Consider the following 17,172-nt stretch of genomic DNA (forward strand, 5'->3'; position numbering starts at 1 on the left):
CGAGAAATTTGACGCAATTGAAAATCATGTTCGAAACTTGGAAAGCAACCTCAACAACATCCGCAATCGCTTTGATGAACATCCATTTTCGTAGATAGGATATCTTTCTACAAATTTATGTAATCTTTCTATTTCAAGAACTTGTCATTTTGTCGTTAAACTTATTTTTATTGTATCGTTGGTAATATAATGAACTGTCTTTTAATTAATCAATGATTTTTTCATTACTAATTACTCCAACACACACAATGACCACTTATCGAACATATTCTTGGGGATCCTAGTAACCATGTGTGGGGAGCGCCGTGACCACAACGGGGGAGCACAGTCTGACTTTGTGTTCAGAAATGACTATTTCCCCTAGTAATCGATTACGAGGATTTTCTAATTGATTACACTCCTCATTTGCCCAGCCACCCTTAGGAGGGCCTTCCCCAACACAAGGGGATTTCAAAACAACGGACAAGTTGATGGGGTCACACTCAACCATGGCACACACCCTGCATCCACTAACCAAAGGTCAAGAACAGTGCAAGGAGGACCCCCAACCATGTGTGGGGAGCGCCGTGACCACAGCGAGGGAGCAAGGTCTGACTTTGTGTTCAGAAATGACTATTTCCCCTAGTAATCGATTACGAGGATTTTGTAATCGATTACACTCCTCATTTGCCCAACCATCCTTAGGGGGGCCTTCCCCAACACAAGGGGATTTCCAAACAATGGAAAAGTTGATGGGGTCACACTCAACCACGGCACACACCTTGCATCCATTGACCAAAGGTCAAGAACAATGCAAGGAGAACCCCCAATCGTGTGTGGGAAGCGTGGTCTGACTTTGTGTTCAGAATTGACTATTTCACCTGGTAATCGATTACGAGGATTTTGTAATCGATTACACTCCTCGTTTGCCCACCCACCCTTAGGGGGACCTTCCCCAACACAAGAGGATTTCCAAACAACGAACAAGTTGATGGGGTCACACTCAACGTTGGCACACACCCTCCATCGACTGACCAAAGGTCAAGAACAGTGCAAGGAGGACCCCCAACCATGTGTGGGGAGCCCCGTGACCATAGCGGGGGAGCACGGTCTGACTTTGTGTACAGAAATGACTATTTCCCCTGATAATTAATTATGACGTTTTTGTGTCCTACCTCAGCCACCACATTGGCTTCTCCAAACACATTCAAGATAAATCCATAATAATACTACACTACGACAAATCAAACGAACATAACGTACACAATTGCATTAACCAATGTCTTCAATAACATTCATTAAATTTTTGATCATACACTTAAAAAGGATCCATACATTATAACATATAACAATATAACACTGCTAACTAATTACACAAATCAATTCAGTTTCGGACTATATCTAGTGTATGGAGTTCTACAAAGTCTACTTTTGTAACGCTTACGACGTCCTTTGTCCTTCATAACACTTTCATGCTTCTCAAAGTTTGAGACTCCTCCCTCCGTTGCATAGTCATTGTCAAAGTCATATGCTGCACAAGGCGTGAAGTAACCACCATCATGTCTGTTAGAACCATCATCTTTATTCTTCTCTTCCACCAACTCAGCCTCCAATTCAATTAACTCTTTCTCAAGTTCTTCAAATAAAGTATCTTGATCATCTAAAGCAGTCATAATTGTTTCTCTGTGTTTGCTTTTGCCTTCCTTATCTTCATCCTTCAAATCCTCTCCCATTGTAATCAGGGAGGCTTTCAAAATGGACTCATTGCTTTCTTTGCTTGATGCACCATAATCATCAAGCATCTTAAATTTAACCCAAAATAGCATTGTAAAAACTCATTCATTCAAACTTTTATAATATGGAAAACGAAGTACATACCACACCCCTCTCCATAGCACGTTTGATGAACTTGTCTCCCACATTTATATTGATCTAATGCAAAAGTCTAGGGTACTTCTCTACACGAACACTTGAAGGTATGAAACGATCACAAAACCAAACCTGAAAATAACACATGGGATATAAGTAGTATTTTGAATTCAATAGCAACAAACAATCAATGTACAAGAATTACCTGCAACACGAAAACACAACCATCCACATAAACATTGCTCGCACCTTCTCCTTTATTCCACGCTGTAGAAGCTTTGCATAAACTCCTAAATAGGTAATGATACACTATACGACCCCAACAATAATTTCCCAAATCACTTATTCTATCAACAATTTCAAACATAATTGGAAAGACAGTTTTGCTACGATTAGGAAACAAGACTTCACAAATTCCAACCAAAATGTACAAGCTACAAAAATGTGTTGAAGGCAACTTCTTGTGTTTTCTCTTAAGGAAATCATATATGATTTGCAATTGTTGCTTTCCATCACCAAAGTACTTGCCACAATCACTCTCTCAAAGTTGCTTTTCCTTTAATTTAATATTCTCACCAACTAAACTCAACCCTAGACTCAAACATACATAATTGGACTTGAATTCCACAAGTCTTTCTCCGAAACAAAAACAACCACGCTCATCAACCCATCTAATCAATAATTCGCTCAAAACATTCCTACTCATTTTAACACTTTTCATAAGTTCTAAAAACAATCTGAATGGCATAATTGAAATGATTGACTTTACCAACAAACTTGCTTTTCAATGTACCAACAAACTTGTTTTTCATTGAATGACGAACGAACAACTGCACAAAAATAAGTATACTTCTTGGTACGAAAAAAAAAACCAAAAAAATTTACGTCTGCAGACAAAAAAACAATCAAAAACGCCAACATAAGAATACGGGAACGCATTCAAGTTCTTACCTTGTTCGAAGATCCAATGTCAACGCTTGAATCCATTGCACACAAAGTTCAGATCTTAATTCTTCACCGTAGATCGATGAAAAACCTAAAATGGAGAGACAAGGGCACACTTAGAACAAATAGGCGTAGGAGATTCATCAACGTCCTAGGAACATATGCACAAAATGGAAAGAGATGAAGTAAAAAAGAAAACCCTCAGATGAATACAGTACTTCATGTACAAGGACACTTTTGAAATAAACTCATTTTAACCCCTCAACCCCTTTTCTGATCAGTTTTCTTTTTAAATAGATTTATTCAAATTAACCCAATTCAAAATTGACACGTGTCATTGGCAAAACGTTGTCAATTTTACAATGTCAAAATATAGAATATCGCGATCCCTAAACCTATACCCTATCGTCTCTAACTAGCTAACTACCACTCGAACTGGAATGGCAACAGGTATGGGTAATAGCTGTTCACTGCCAGCACCGCATGTAGAGAGTCCTCTTTGACAACTATCCACGAGTTTAAAAAACATTTGTAGATATATATGGGCATTCAAAGAATTTAAAAATAGATACTATTTTCTTTTTCGATTATAAAATTAAAACATACGTTCAAAGATATAATTTTATATGCAAATTAGTCTATTAAATTCCAAAAAAATAAATTTAGGTCAAAAAATTTCTCATTAATATGAGTAAAATAAACTAGGTTTAATACATCATTTGGTCCCTACTTTTGGGGGTTTTGTTCAAAATGGTCCCACCTTTTGAAAAAGTTCAGTAAGGTCCCATATTTTGGTTTAAAATGTTCAATTCGGTCCTTTTCGTGGATGGCATTAGAAACTTAACGGTGGTGGTGCCACTGTGGCGAAATGTGAGTGAGCTGTTATGTTTTCATGGTTACGTGTCATTGTAAAGTCAACTGAGCTGTTGAAAATCTTTGAAGTTGAGGTTTTTGTGTCTAATAAAAGGGGTGATTAGTGTTTGTGCAAGTTGTTCCCTTTTTTAATGGCTTCTTCTCAAGGTTGTTGTTCTTGTTCCAGAACTGGGTGGGAAAGAAATTCGCAATCCGCAAATGATGGTGGTTGGAGGGGAGGTGGGATAATCCCTCGTTGCAAATGTGGTGATTATGCTGTGAGCAAAGTGGCGAGAACTTCACAAAATGATGGGAGACAATTTTGGGATGTCGTCATTACAAGGTTTTTTAAATACCCTTTTCATTTTATTTTGGAATTAATTTGTTCATAGATTATTGAGTTAGAACCAATTTTGTTGGGTTATTTGGTGCATAACAGGGTGGATCTTCAAGAGGGATGCACTTTAACTTTTTCAAATGGTGTAATGAAGAAAATAATGACGAAAGAGATGGTGAAATTGTCAGGCAAAGGGGAGGATATGTGAGCTGAAAATTTTAGTCCAAAAGTTGCAGAAAAGGATAAAATTGTTACTTGGAGCTATGTGTGTTGTTATTGCAGTGAACACTATGGCAATTGATACGGATCGCACCATATACAAATTTGATTGCACAATATAATGCAGTATAGCTAGGATGTGACTCCTAGATTGTCTCTCAAGGACCAATTTTTGGTTCAGTCTCAGGTCAAACACGTAAGGGGGGGGGTTTGAAAATGTTTTAGGTTGCGGATAAATTAAAAATTGGAATTCAAGCATAACCGGCTAAACATGAAAACATTAAATTAAACACTATAACATATAAATATCCAAACGCAATTTACCAGCAAAAAGAAGAAATTCAATACAACCTATAATGTAAAACATGCATCTACCAAAAGGAATTGAAATTAACATGCATCTTCAAGCTTCCTACACGTAACCATGCACACTACTTCACCTACATACATCCAACCAATTACCTCCAAAGTATTCTTCCGCATAAAACCAAATTCAATATTCTATTCTAATGCAAAAGTTGATTGCTTCTTCACGTGGTATCTCACGGCTTTGGTCTTCTAGCAAGAATTCAATTGAAATAAATTCCATTAAAATACTATAAAGTAATGAACATTGGAGCAACTAGTAATTCCAAATTAGATGTATGGTTCTTCGGTGCAGTAAAAAAAAAACTCCACTTCCGTGCACACCTTCTTATTCTCATCCAAAAGAATTCTCCCTTCTACTCTTAAGCAATTCCCGAGCACACCAACCAGCACCTATGCATGTGCTTCATTTTCCAAAGCATATGAATAAAACTTCTTCTCTCCAAATTATCACCGTACACCTACCATACCACACCTAATCACTTCTTCATTCTCAAACAAGAAAAACAATTATCTTTTCTTCTAACCGTGAATCACCACTTCCACTACCTACTCCCATCAAATCAACAAGCTCCTTACTTAAATCAAGAACCATTCTCTTTTCTCCCATTCTTCCAGCAACCGTGACACTTCCAAACTCCCAATTAATCCCCATCTTCTTCTTTTTTTAATCCATCACCGCATAAGCCATTCCTTCCAGACAACTCTCTTTTTTATTTTAATAAAATGAAATGAGCTTCTTCATTCATGACCACTCACTGTCACCGTTCTACTCTTCATCATATTAGAAAAAGCAAAGACTTATTCCTCCCTAAAGGCAATTAAACAAATATATACCCAGAAAATATTGATTGAGACCGTGCATGCAGCGATAAGGCTCATGAAATAAATAAAGAAGCAACAAGCAAGCATTTAAATACAATTCTCAGTGGAGATGATATTGAATAAAAACGTTAACAATGAAGGAACAAAGCTTCTTCCATCAATGCTTTTCAATATGTAGAGAATAACAAAATGATTCTTGGTTCAAGCATTAAGATACAAGAAAAACCTATTCAAGCTAAGCTCCATTCCTTGCTTACTGGACACCGTGCTCAATGAAAGCTCAACCAAAAGCTCCTCTCTGTGCCAGCTAAACGCATCCTCCTCTCATTGCCCTTCACCCATTTTCTTTTTCTGCAGAGAACTCCAGCCAAGAGTGTAGTGTCTAGACTGAGAGTAACCACCCTCCTCTTGTGTGTCTCTTCATTTTTTAAAAGGGAAAAACAGCAAGCCATGAGCCATCTCTTCCGTCTAGTAGTGGCCCCTTCTCCATATCCGTGTGTAAGCTTTTTCATTGAGGATAATATTCCCTTCAGTAGCTGCTCCCTCTTTTTATCCCAACGTACATTTTTGATGAATGCTTAGTTGTCCATGGGCCATGTGTTTTTTATCTTTGCTGCACCGTGAGTTATACAATGAAAGGGTTGTATCCTCATTTGTACTACTTCTTCCAGCTGGGATTTACTTGGGTCAGTGAATTGTTTTACCAATGGAAGGATAAAAGCTTGTGTGTAGTGGACAAAGCAGAGATATCAGAATCTTGCAGCATAGAGTTCCTCCCTTTGTACGTGAATTGCTCCCCAGGAATCAACTAAATGCCAACACAAAACCTTGAGTGGAGAATAATACCGAGAGTGGTGGCCCTTTTGATTCAAACATATGTGATGTTTTGGTGTGTGCCAACTTGGGTTGTCATGGGGCCATGCTATTACTTTCCAATCCATGTCTGAGAAAACCGTGAACACTCCACATGATACCAATTCCATTCTTCATTTTGCAGTTTCAACTGAGAAGTGATGAAGTATTTGCTTCCAGCTGTGTGCTTGGGTGTTACTTTGGTTGTGTGAAGGCCGTGAGCTTTTAGCTTTGTAACAATTATAGCAAGCTCTTCAATGAATGTTAACTTAGCAAAACCATGAGGGGCACCCTCCAATAAGCACACACCGAGAGTTGCTTGTCTTCTCCAATTGAAAAGTCAAAAGTTTATGTGTAGAGTGGAAAGCACTGAGAGTTAAAAATCTGCATTTCTTTTCTATTATGTGGGCCGTGACATTTAGGTGGCATGTGTTGATGTTTGACAAAATGAACTTGGCAAAAGGAATTGTTATGGGTTGTGATGTGTTGTCCCAACAAAAGGTGAATGACCGTGTCTTCTCCAAAGCCTCTTGTCTTCTAGCTAAAAGAGAATTAGATCCCATCTTGTGTTGGCTTCTTTAAGGCCATGAGATGCAAACCAATAAGTGTGTTTCAATAATTTTCCACTTTCACCTTATGATCAGAAACCCATTTTTACCATTATGTTGACTTGGCAATGGTTGCAAAACCGTGTGTAATGTGGACGTGTGAGATATAAGAGTTCCAAATCAAATTTTTGCTTCTACAATCTCAAGAGAAAATATTCCATCAGTTATACGGATCAACACACAGAATAATTAAATGCAGTGTAGCTTCTTTTAAACACAGTGTGGAAGTGTTTATCTAAATGTCCAAATTTGTATTTCCAAAATTTTCCTGCAATTGCTAATGCAAACAATTAACTCAGATAACTCAAATTAACTGAAATTAGAATTTCTGATCAAATCAAGCTCATTTAGCAGATACAGAAAAATATCGGACATTTTAGCACAATTTCCTGATTAAATTCGGTACAATAAACTAAGTGAAATTGATAAAATATTGACTCATCAGCAATGTTTGTTTGTTTAGGTTGATCTTCGTAGGTGGGTCAATGTTTATGTTAAGGTCTAGGTCAGCGTTTATGTTCATATGAATGTGGAGGTGAAAGAGAAGGTCAATGTGAATGTTGAAGTGTAGGTGAATGTTCATGTAATGTGACAGAGAAGGTCAATGTAATGTGAAGGTGTTCATGTGAAATGTTCAATTTAGTATCCGCTTTCATTTTAAAATGTCCAATTTGGTCCCCTTTTGAATTTTAAATTGTAACTTCTGGTCCCAAATTGATATTAACGCATGTAACATCTCTACCATAATATACTAACATAAGTGAACTTTCTTAACTACATAATTAAAGTGGACCTAGAAAGTACATAATAAAAGTTTATCACATGACAATCAAAGTAAGTAATACAAGTTTATCACATTAGTTGTGAATATACATAAGTAAATTAGTTCATCAAAAGACAACTACTTCAACATACTACATAGTTGAGGAGGTTTTTATAACATCAAAATACATTCAAAGTGTTTGTAATTGACATCTAAACTTTTCTTCTATATTGTAACTTCTTCCTCAAGATTGGTGGTGTTGATTTTGGAATGGACTCCTGAGTAGGTTGTGGTGGTTCCTGTGACTGGGGACATGTTTGCTGTGAGGTTGAGGGACATGTTGGTTGTGTAATGTCTGGACGTAAAGGGCAATTCTTTTTGTTGTGTCCCACTTGACAGCAGATGCTACATTTCTTTTTATGGCCACCAACACTCATTTGGGTGGCATCCTTTGTTAACTCCCACGCCTCCAACTTTCTTTATTTCTTTGGCCTCCCAAGCATCTTTCAAAGAATTGGTGGCAGGACATCATCATAGCTTGTTCTTTCCCATAGCAACTGGCCATTGACAGGATAAATCATAGAGGCATATGTCTCTTCATATGTTGATTTTGTGAACCAAAAAGGTATGAAATTTTGTGGATCTTCATTGGTGTAGTTCATTGCTGCAATTGCATGACAACATGGGATGCCACTTATCATCCACTTCTTGCAGCTACAGTGTTGACTGTCAAGGTCCACTACGAACTTGTTTGTCATTGCTGCAGTGTGCCTAACCTCAAACAACTTTCCTCCAGACGAGTTGACAAAAGCAAAGCACATTCCAATAAATGAACAAAAGACATCACCATAAATCAGATAGGATAGGATTATAAATAAGAATTTTACCTTGGGATCCAATATCTAGACAAATTTGATTCTTTCATAAGCCTGTTCTTTATCTTTGGGCAGATACTGAAATCCATAGATGCGACCTTGCTTCTATTAGTGGCCCAACGTTTCATTAGATAAAGTCTTATCTCCTCCAGCATTGTGATTATTGGTTTTCCTCTCGCAAGCACAATAACACTGTTGAAAGCTTCAGAAATATTGTTGTCAAGGGAATCACATACAGCTTTACTTGTGAATCGAGACCTTGACCAATACCTATTATGAATACAACTGTTCAAAATTAGCTACCATGCAAAACTGATTGACCTAGGAATAGTACTAACAAATTGTACCTGGGGGAATGGCTATTAGGTATTTATAAGCTTCTATGTTAACCACTTTTATTTTCAGCATTTCTCTCTCCCATGCCTGGGGGTATGTGCTAGTGGCAGCCTTCCACATGAGACTCCTTAAAATCTGACCAGGAAACCTCTTTCTAAAATTTACGTAGAGGTGCCTCATGCAAAATCTTTGGTCTGCCCCAGGCAAAAGTTCCTGTACAGCTGGCATCAACCCCTGTGCACATGAATAAATACATTAAGCTTTTAAACATCATTTATAGTGAGTTCAATGTATATAATAATGTAAAGAATATAAGTACCTTTTGTTGATCAGACATCCATGTGCACCCACCACACACTTCTTTTCCTTCAAGGTCTTCTATCAATAATTGTAAAAACCAACCCCATGTGTCTTTGTTCTCTACTTCAACTATCGCATATGCAATGGGAAACATTTGGTCATTTGAGTCCCTTCTAATTGTAGTGAGCAGCTCTCCCTTATACTGCCCTTTCAAAAAACATCCATCTAAAAAAATAATTGGCCTACAACTCACAAAGTTGTCCTTACAACCTTTGAAGCAAACATAAAACCTTTGAAAAATTGTCTCACCATCAACACTCTCTACCTTCACCTTAACTGTTGATTCAAGATTAGACCTTAATAGTTCATGGGCATAGTCATATATTCTCCTAAACTGTTCTTTAAAGTCTACACTAAGTTGATTTGTTGCCATCAATTTTGCCCTTCGTGCTTTGGCGATGGAAACTTTGGTATTCCATTTACGTAATACTTTATTACGTATGTCGTTAACCTTTAAATTTGGATTGTCTTATATAGACCTGTCTATTTCTTGACAACCTTGTGTTCATAATTTTGATGTTGAGTTGCCTACTGCAACTATGTGTATCATTTATTTTTCTTAATTTCCAAAATTTTCGTGTTGGCAAATAACCACAATAAGCTTTCCATGGACACTTACCTTGTCCACCCATGCATCTAACCCTCACCCTACGTCTATCATTTTTAACAAACTTCAAAGTCCTCCCAGTATGCACAACATAACTTCTAATTGCGTCCTTAAAGTCATCCTTGTTTGCAAATAAAGTCCCAACTTCCCATTTGTAATCTGCCATTGACTTTTGTTTCTCATATGTAGAAAATAAACCTGGTTCTGGTCTACCAATAGTGTCGTCCTCACTACCACTGTTTTCTGGTGTTAATAGCTCATCAGAATGCCATTCATCCTCTGACAAACCCCTAACACTGGGTTCAGCCCTATACTCTTCATCACTATCCTCCAAAGCAATCCCAACCTCTTCTGCCTCCTCCACGTACTCATCACCACTAACATGATCCATATGTCCTTCATCCTCACTGTCTACTTCAACTTCAACCTCAGTCTCCACTCTATCCTCACTATGGACTTCAACTTCCACTTCAACCTCACTGTCCACTCCATCCCTACTATGGACTTCAATTTCAACATCACTATCCAAACCATCCTCACCCCTGTCCACAAAATCTTCTTCCTACACTCCACCATCTCTACCTACCTCAACTCCACCTTCTACCTCCTGTCCAGCATTACTTTCTAGCTCCACTCCACCATATAAATCCACCTGAACTCCACCTCCTATCCAGCAGCACTTTCCATCTCCACTCCACCATCTACATCCACATGAACTACAGTCTATATATCTACCTCCCCTACTTTACCAGATTCAACTGCTCTTTCTTCGACCTCATTCTGCACTTCAACCTCATCCATATTTCCTTCATCACCACACTCAATATGTGGGGAACCTACAACCCCACTACTCTCACCACTCCTACCAGGTGCTTCACCTTCACAAAGTAAAAAAATTTGGTTCACATCATCTTTTACAACCTTTGCTTCGTCCATGCCATGTACAACATACAAGTCAACTTTCCCTAAAAAGTTTGGCACCTTCATCATATTCATTGCTCCTCTATCATCATATAGTTTATGTAACAAATGTTGTACACTGTAAAATAACTCTTTCACTTGAAGGTACCCCAGATCTTTTAGTGCACCTACTATTTCAAAAAAACTCCATTTATCGGGATCAACGTCCCACACAACAATCTCTCCATCTATGTACTTAAAGGGGATTTCTTTTACCAAGGTCCCACCATGGTGGACCACAACCTCAAACCTTTCCCCAGACATCCCAATCCCTACAACTCAAATGCAAACGGGGACCACTTAAATTACTTAACTAACAACAATGGGACCACTACGAAACCCAAAAAACTGACAATCTTCTTCACTGTCTTCAACCACCCAACAAGTGACAACTATAATCATTTTTAAAACACAATACACAACGCATTACAAAACAATTCAACATACATTATTTAACCAACAAAGTTATACCCCCAAAATCATCGTCAATCAAACAAACAAAAATTAAACCCTAACCCCCAAATACAACAACAACAGCAACTTATTAGTCCTAGATTAGGATCACTTACCTCAAGCACGTACTTTGTTCCAATTTCACTACGAAGGAATCACTAGCTAAATCCACTTGCAGCGTTTTACCCAGAAATGCACAAATCAGAGTTAGATAAGGTTAATTTTGCTTTAACCAACCCAAATTACGTATTTTTTCTTTTTAAAAGTTTTTCAACAGCTTACTTGATAAAACAGTGTCACGTAACCATGAAAACATAACAGCTCACTCACATTTCACCACAGTGGCACCACCACCGTTAAGTTTCTAACGCCGTCCATGAAAAGGACCGAATTGAACATTTTAAACCAAAATATGGGACCTTACTGAACTTTTTCAAAAGGTGGGACCATTTTGAACAAAACCCCCAAAAGTAGGGACCAAATGATGTATTAAACCAATAAACTAACAAGCTACATCAAATAAATAAAAATTAGAAAATTTCAATTGATATTTTCCTCATCAATAACTTCAAACTAACCACCTTTAATTTTGAAAGAGCCTAAAAGAGAAAATAAGTTAAAACTATTTTATTGAAAGATTAATTTAGTTACCTCAATATAAGAGTATTTATATTATTTTATGGGCGGTAGGTGTTGAGAGTTCGGCAAGCGTACCGAATCGTACAAGTAATAAACTGGCAAGTCCGGATATCGTTTTCCAAGAGATTTGTTTGGTTCGCTAATTGTGGAAGTTTACTAATTTAGCGTCAAATATGATTATCAAATGTATTTTTCTACACAATACAGAATAAAATATAGATATACAAAGTGGTAAAAACAGTCAAGTTTAGGTTCATTGGGGTTGAATTTCATGTTCAAAACTTAGTATTCTTTACTATCAAATTCAATTCCTCAAGAATCATGCATCAACATCATAAGCAGACAAGTCTCTAATTCCTCAGATGACAAGCTCTAAATCTTTTTACAGAAACTCTAATCCCTTAGAATTCAGATTCGCATTAAGACCGATGTTATTGATGCCCAAAAGTTCTCAATCTATGTCTAGAATTAAGTTCTATCGGTTGTTCTACCTATGTCTATGATCCTAGCATTTCCCAATGATTCAAATCACTCTAATAGCTCAGATTTCCATCATTAAGCATGAATAACAAGCATAGAACAAAAGATTCATCAAGGATTAAGCATAAAACAGAAAGTTTACATAAAGTTTTGATACATTACTTTCAACCCCAATGAAATGGAGTTTTAGCTACTCTTAGACATCACGGAAGCAAGAAAGAAGAAAACGGATGGATTGGACGGTGAGAAATGGTGTTCCTGCGTCCTGGAAGCCTCCAAACTCGAGCTGGGAGAGGTCTGCAGCGTTCCGACACCTCAGAACTGCTGCCTCTGCCTCTGGTTCGCGTTTTTAAAGAGAAGAAGCATAAGTGATTTCTCGTTGGGCGAGCAGTGCTTGCTCGCTGGGCCAGAGCATCCTGGTCGCTGGGCCACTAGGTCCTGGTCGCTGGGCCACTGGGTCCTGGTCGCTTTGATATTTTCCAATCCTTATTCTATTACGAAATAAACACACAAAAACACTTATATTGATATAAAATCAATTATATATACATTTTATGCAACTTTTCATGAGATTTTACTCCATAATACATCAAAGGAGATTAAAATAAGTGCTCAATATATCTAATCTGTGACACTTATCACACCCCCAGACTTGAACTTTTTCATGTCCTCATGAAAAGCAGCAATAACAACGTAACAAGACAAATAGGAGCAATTGACATTCTATCACATAATCCTTGTCACAAAAATGAGCATTTTATCAACATCTCCAAATATTCAGATCAAATGCTATGATTTCCTTATTAAACAAGTTCTTAAACCCAGAATGATAAGACAACCAGAAAAAGAATAATACAAATATGCTAAATCAGTGTTTATCTCAGCCTGCAAGTGTTTACAACTCCAATTCACACTCAGATTGCCATCAACTACTTCATCAACTTTTGCAAGTCATCTCATACACAATTCACACATTCTGGTTTAAATCAAAAGGTCTTTCTCAGGTAATAACTTGGCTTGGCTAGAAGAAACATGGTTTTACAAGGAAACAAAACAACACTAAAGAAGAGGAGAACAAGAACATAACAACATTGAAACTTTATTTATCAACAACCTCTTTATTCATCACATAACATATTTTCTGAATTTTTTTTTTCTTTTAACTTGAACACTTTTTCATATTTACATGATACAATAATATATTTTTTTTCATCAGTTTAAGACTCAACTGATTAAACTTTCCCCCAAACTTAATTTCTACCTATATCCTGACAAATATGTTTCTTATTCTCTTCTTCTAAAGTGTTGGATAAGGTAGATTATTCTGTAATAGGCTCAGGGTTCACAAAAAATATATACAAGGCTCAAACAGGGTAACAAAGGATGGATATTCGTACATGGGTAGTCATCTGGCCAAGTAGTTAAATTTCACAACAACAAAAATTGCCTTTCTCATTTCTAAACCAGAATGTATCTGCATTAATAAGAATTATGCAAAAACCAAATTCATAGCAATAATGATGGACGAACGCCCGAGAAGCTGACGACCGAAGCTGTGCGAGCTCGATTCGGACTCCTCGAAGCTTCTCCGACGAGTGAAGACGCAGAGGAATGGAAAAGGAAACTCGAGATTGAAGGGGAAAACGAAGATCGAAGAGTGGAAAACTTAAATTGGACACGAAGAAACCCTCAAAGGGTGAGGAGACTCAATATAAACCGATTAATCGGTTCAAACAACTGATTGAACGTTGGAAAAGAAGGATGAACAGAGGAAATAAGGTTTGTTCGGTGAAAAATGAAGGAATAATGAAAATGAAGGACGAAGTGAGACGAAACCCTAGAGGAGAAGATGAGATTCGGTGGAAAACCTGGATCTAGGGTTGCAATGACGGAAGCAAGGTAGAATAGAGGTTGAACCTGGAATCTGTGATGAAACCAAAGCAAAATGGTGAAGAGGATGTGGTTGATGGCCGAGGAGCTATTGAGAGAGTGAAATGCAAATGGCTGTGGCTGAGGCTTGATGGAATGAAGAATGTGAGGTAGAGCGCTGACGCATGCTCTAATGAGGTGGCAGTGAAGGAGAGGCAGCGTGGAGAAGAGAGGCACCGTGGAAAAATGGAAAATGAGAGTGAGAAAGGTGCTTGGAAGGTGGCTAGAGGAAGTCTTTGGACTCTCTAGCCTGACTTTCAAGAGAGAATTGTTTCTATTTCAGAAAACTTAATTCTCATTAATCTCAAAAGTGCTAATACAAGAGAGGAGTTGGGTATTTATAGTAACCCATGCTCCTTAAGAGCTAAGCTAGGAAAAGTAAAAATACAAAAGGAGGACTACATCAAGGAGGATTCCATCATGCCCTCCCTCTTAAGAAAAGATTTGTCCTCAAATCTGGCAATCGCCTTATGAAGAAGCTCCACACAATCTTTGGGAGCATGGCCATCTTGGAGTGGCCTTATTCTTTTAGATCTAGTTTTCTTCCTCCTGGATCAAACACGAATCTGCAATACACATCAAATATATCTTCGGTTAATATTAATCCAAGAAAGAATTTTTCTTTAAAAACAAGAGAATAAGAACTTCTAATACTTTGATTAGTAATCTTTGAAAATTTTAGAAGTCCAAATTCAATTTTATCTTGAGTTAATTGTTTTCTTAAAGATAACAATAACTCAAGATTTGAATTATCATATTTTGAAAATGCTTTCATGACAATTGGTTTGAAAGAGAAGTCAAAAATTGAAAAGTAATCAATTATTGGAAAAGAAGTAAAGATTTGGAAACCTTCCCTTTTAGGTTCCACAGTCTTTGAAAGAATAGGATTTGTCATCAGTAACAATTTCTCCTTTTCTTTCTTCTCTTTTCCTTGCCTTTCTCTCTTTTCTTCTTTTCTCTCTTCTTCTCTTCTTAATTCCTCTCTTCTTCTCTCTTCTCTTTTCTCTATTTGTTCTCTCTCTCTCTTCTCTTCTTCTTTCCTTTCTTCCTTTTCTTTTCTCTCAATCTCTCTTTCTCTTTTCTTATCCTTGATCTCCTTAAGTCTTGCCCCAAATTCTAATTCTCTACGAAGAAACCCATGATCATTTAAACTCTCAAGAAATAATTTTCCATCATTAATGGAATCCCTAATTAGTTCTAGGTTTCTTTTAATGCTTGAAGGCACAAACTTTCTTCTCATGCAAGCTTTTAAATCATGCCAATCACGAATGGAGGACTTTCTACCTTTCCTAACATGATATTGTCTTTCATTCCACCACTCACTTGCATGCTCTTCTAACTTAGAGAGATATATGCTAAGGACATAATATTAACTCTCTTCATAAAACCAAGGATTTATTTTATCAATTTCTTTTTCCCAAGCTAGATATGTTAATGCACCTATGTCTTTACCAAAGAATGGAAGATTCCTAGCTTGTTTAAACATTTCATCAACATTATCTAACCTAGAAGACCTATATGAACCATAAGAAGACATCTTTGTTTTTAAAAGTTTTCTTAATCTAAAGGGTTCAAAACTTTCACTTAGACAAGTCCCAGGTAAGAGAGGTGAGCTAAAAAGCTGCTTAAGTACCAAGTCTTGCCTTGCCAGAAATGTCTTAGGCTACTAACTAATTACCCCTTAAACTAAAATCACCTTTAGAAACAAAGTACACAACTCAAACAATCACAAACAATTAAGCACAAATAAAAGACTAGACTCTCGGACTCTAATGTGATAAGGCTTAGAGTTTAATCCCTTTTAGCCTAAATCACCCCTAAACGTGAACACAAAATCAAACAAACAAAACACTTAAGAAACCAGCGGACTCTAATGACCCCTACGAGATACACAAATCAAGTCAATATTAAATTCTACTCCTATGGTGAAGCTTGTAGCTTGGCTAACAAGACACATTCACCTGTCTAGCTATGCTAAAATTAAAGCAAGTTAAAGTTGCCAAGAGTTTGAAAGAGCACCAAGGACTCTTCCAAAGAACTTGGACTTTATAAAAGGCCTTTTACAAAACAAAAGCTAAGGCTAACAGTAGGCTAACACAAGCCTATTACAAACAAATTGAAGAAAACAATTACAAAGAAAGCAAACTATGCTACGGTCCTGGTCCTGGTCCTACAATCCACTTTGTGCTTCTGCTATCAATTCTCTTGGTCTTTCCTAATCAGTTTCCTACAAAGGCAAATGCACAGATCTTCAACCAAAATTTCCTTAGCTAAAACAGATTACACAAGGTGATGTGTATATATATATGGCAGTAAGCACTTCCCTTTTCTCGGTCTTGTGCCCTTGATGTAGTCACAAAGAAGATGTCTTTTGCTCTCTAGGAATAAACTGCAAGAAAATCACACCCAATTCAGCAAATCACAACATCCAACAAATTGCAAGCTATAACACAAACAGTTTAAACAAACAGAAGCAATATAGCTAAGCAACTTCCCTAATTAATGTTATTTCTAGTTGTTGGCTTTAGTGGACTTTGTTGTAGGTTCTTCCTCGTGCTCAACTAATCAGCAGATTCATTCTTTACTTGTAGACATCCTACACTGCATTCTTGTAACTGATGCACTAGCTATATGACACCAATTAAATCAGGTCTACACAGCTACACCAAAAACAGTAGATCCACCACATGATACAATGCAGGAAAAATGAAGAATAAGTTGATTCACAATTAAATGACCAGTATAGCCTGTATAGCAAATCAGTGAATTAAACTGGTCAGAATCAATGGACCAAACTGGTGACAACAATGTTCGAGATTAATCAAAAGTAGCAGACCAATCTGATCAAACCAATGAAATACAATGTGCAGTAGTATGTGCAGAAGTATGTGTAATCAGGAATTGGCAATTAAAACAGT

The 17,172-nt window shown here is 37.1% G+C and overlaps 1 long non-coding RNA gene across 2 annotated transcripts; it reads right to left on the reverse strand.

Annotated features, from left to right (window-relative positions):
• Positions 1-1,296: 1,296 nt before the first annotated feature.
• LOC128197324 (uncharacterized) lies at positions 1,297-6,678 on the reverse strand. 2 transcript variants are annotated; one of them, XR_008249716.1, is made up of 4 exons: positions 5,619-6,678; positions 2,800-2,884; positions 2,054-2,678; positions 1,297-1,980 (listed from the first exon to the last, which is right to left on the reverse strand). It is a non-coding gene; the product is annotated as an uncharacterized LOC128197324 (long non-coding RNA). The 2 variants fall into 2 exon arrangements; XR_008249717.1 differs by having other exon boundaries at positions 2,054-2,157; positions 5,619-6,654.
• Between the last annotated feature and the right edge of the window lie 10,494 nt (positions 6,679-17,172).

This window comes from Vigna angularis, chromosome 6 (assembly GCF_016808095.1).
Source record: "Vigna angularis cultivar LongXiaoDou No.4 chromosome 6, ASM1680809v1, whole genome shotgun sequence".
Taxonomy (NCBI): domain Eukaryota; kingdom Viridiplantae; phylum Streptophyta; class Magnoliopsida; order Fabales; family Fabaceae; genus Vigna; species Vigna angularis.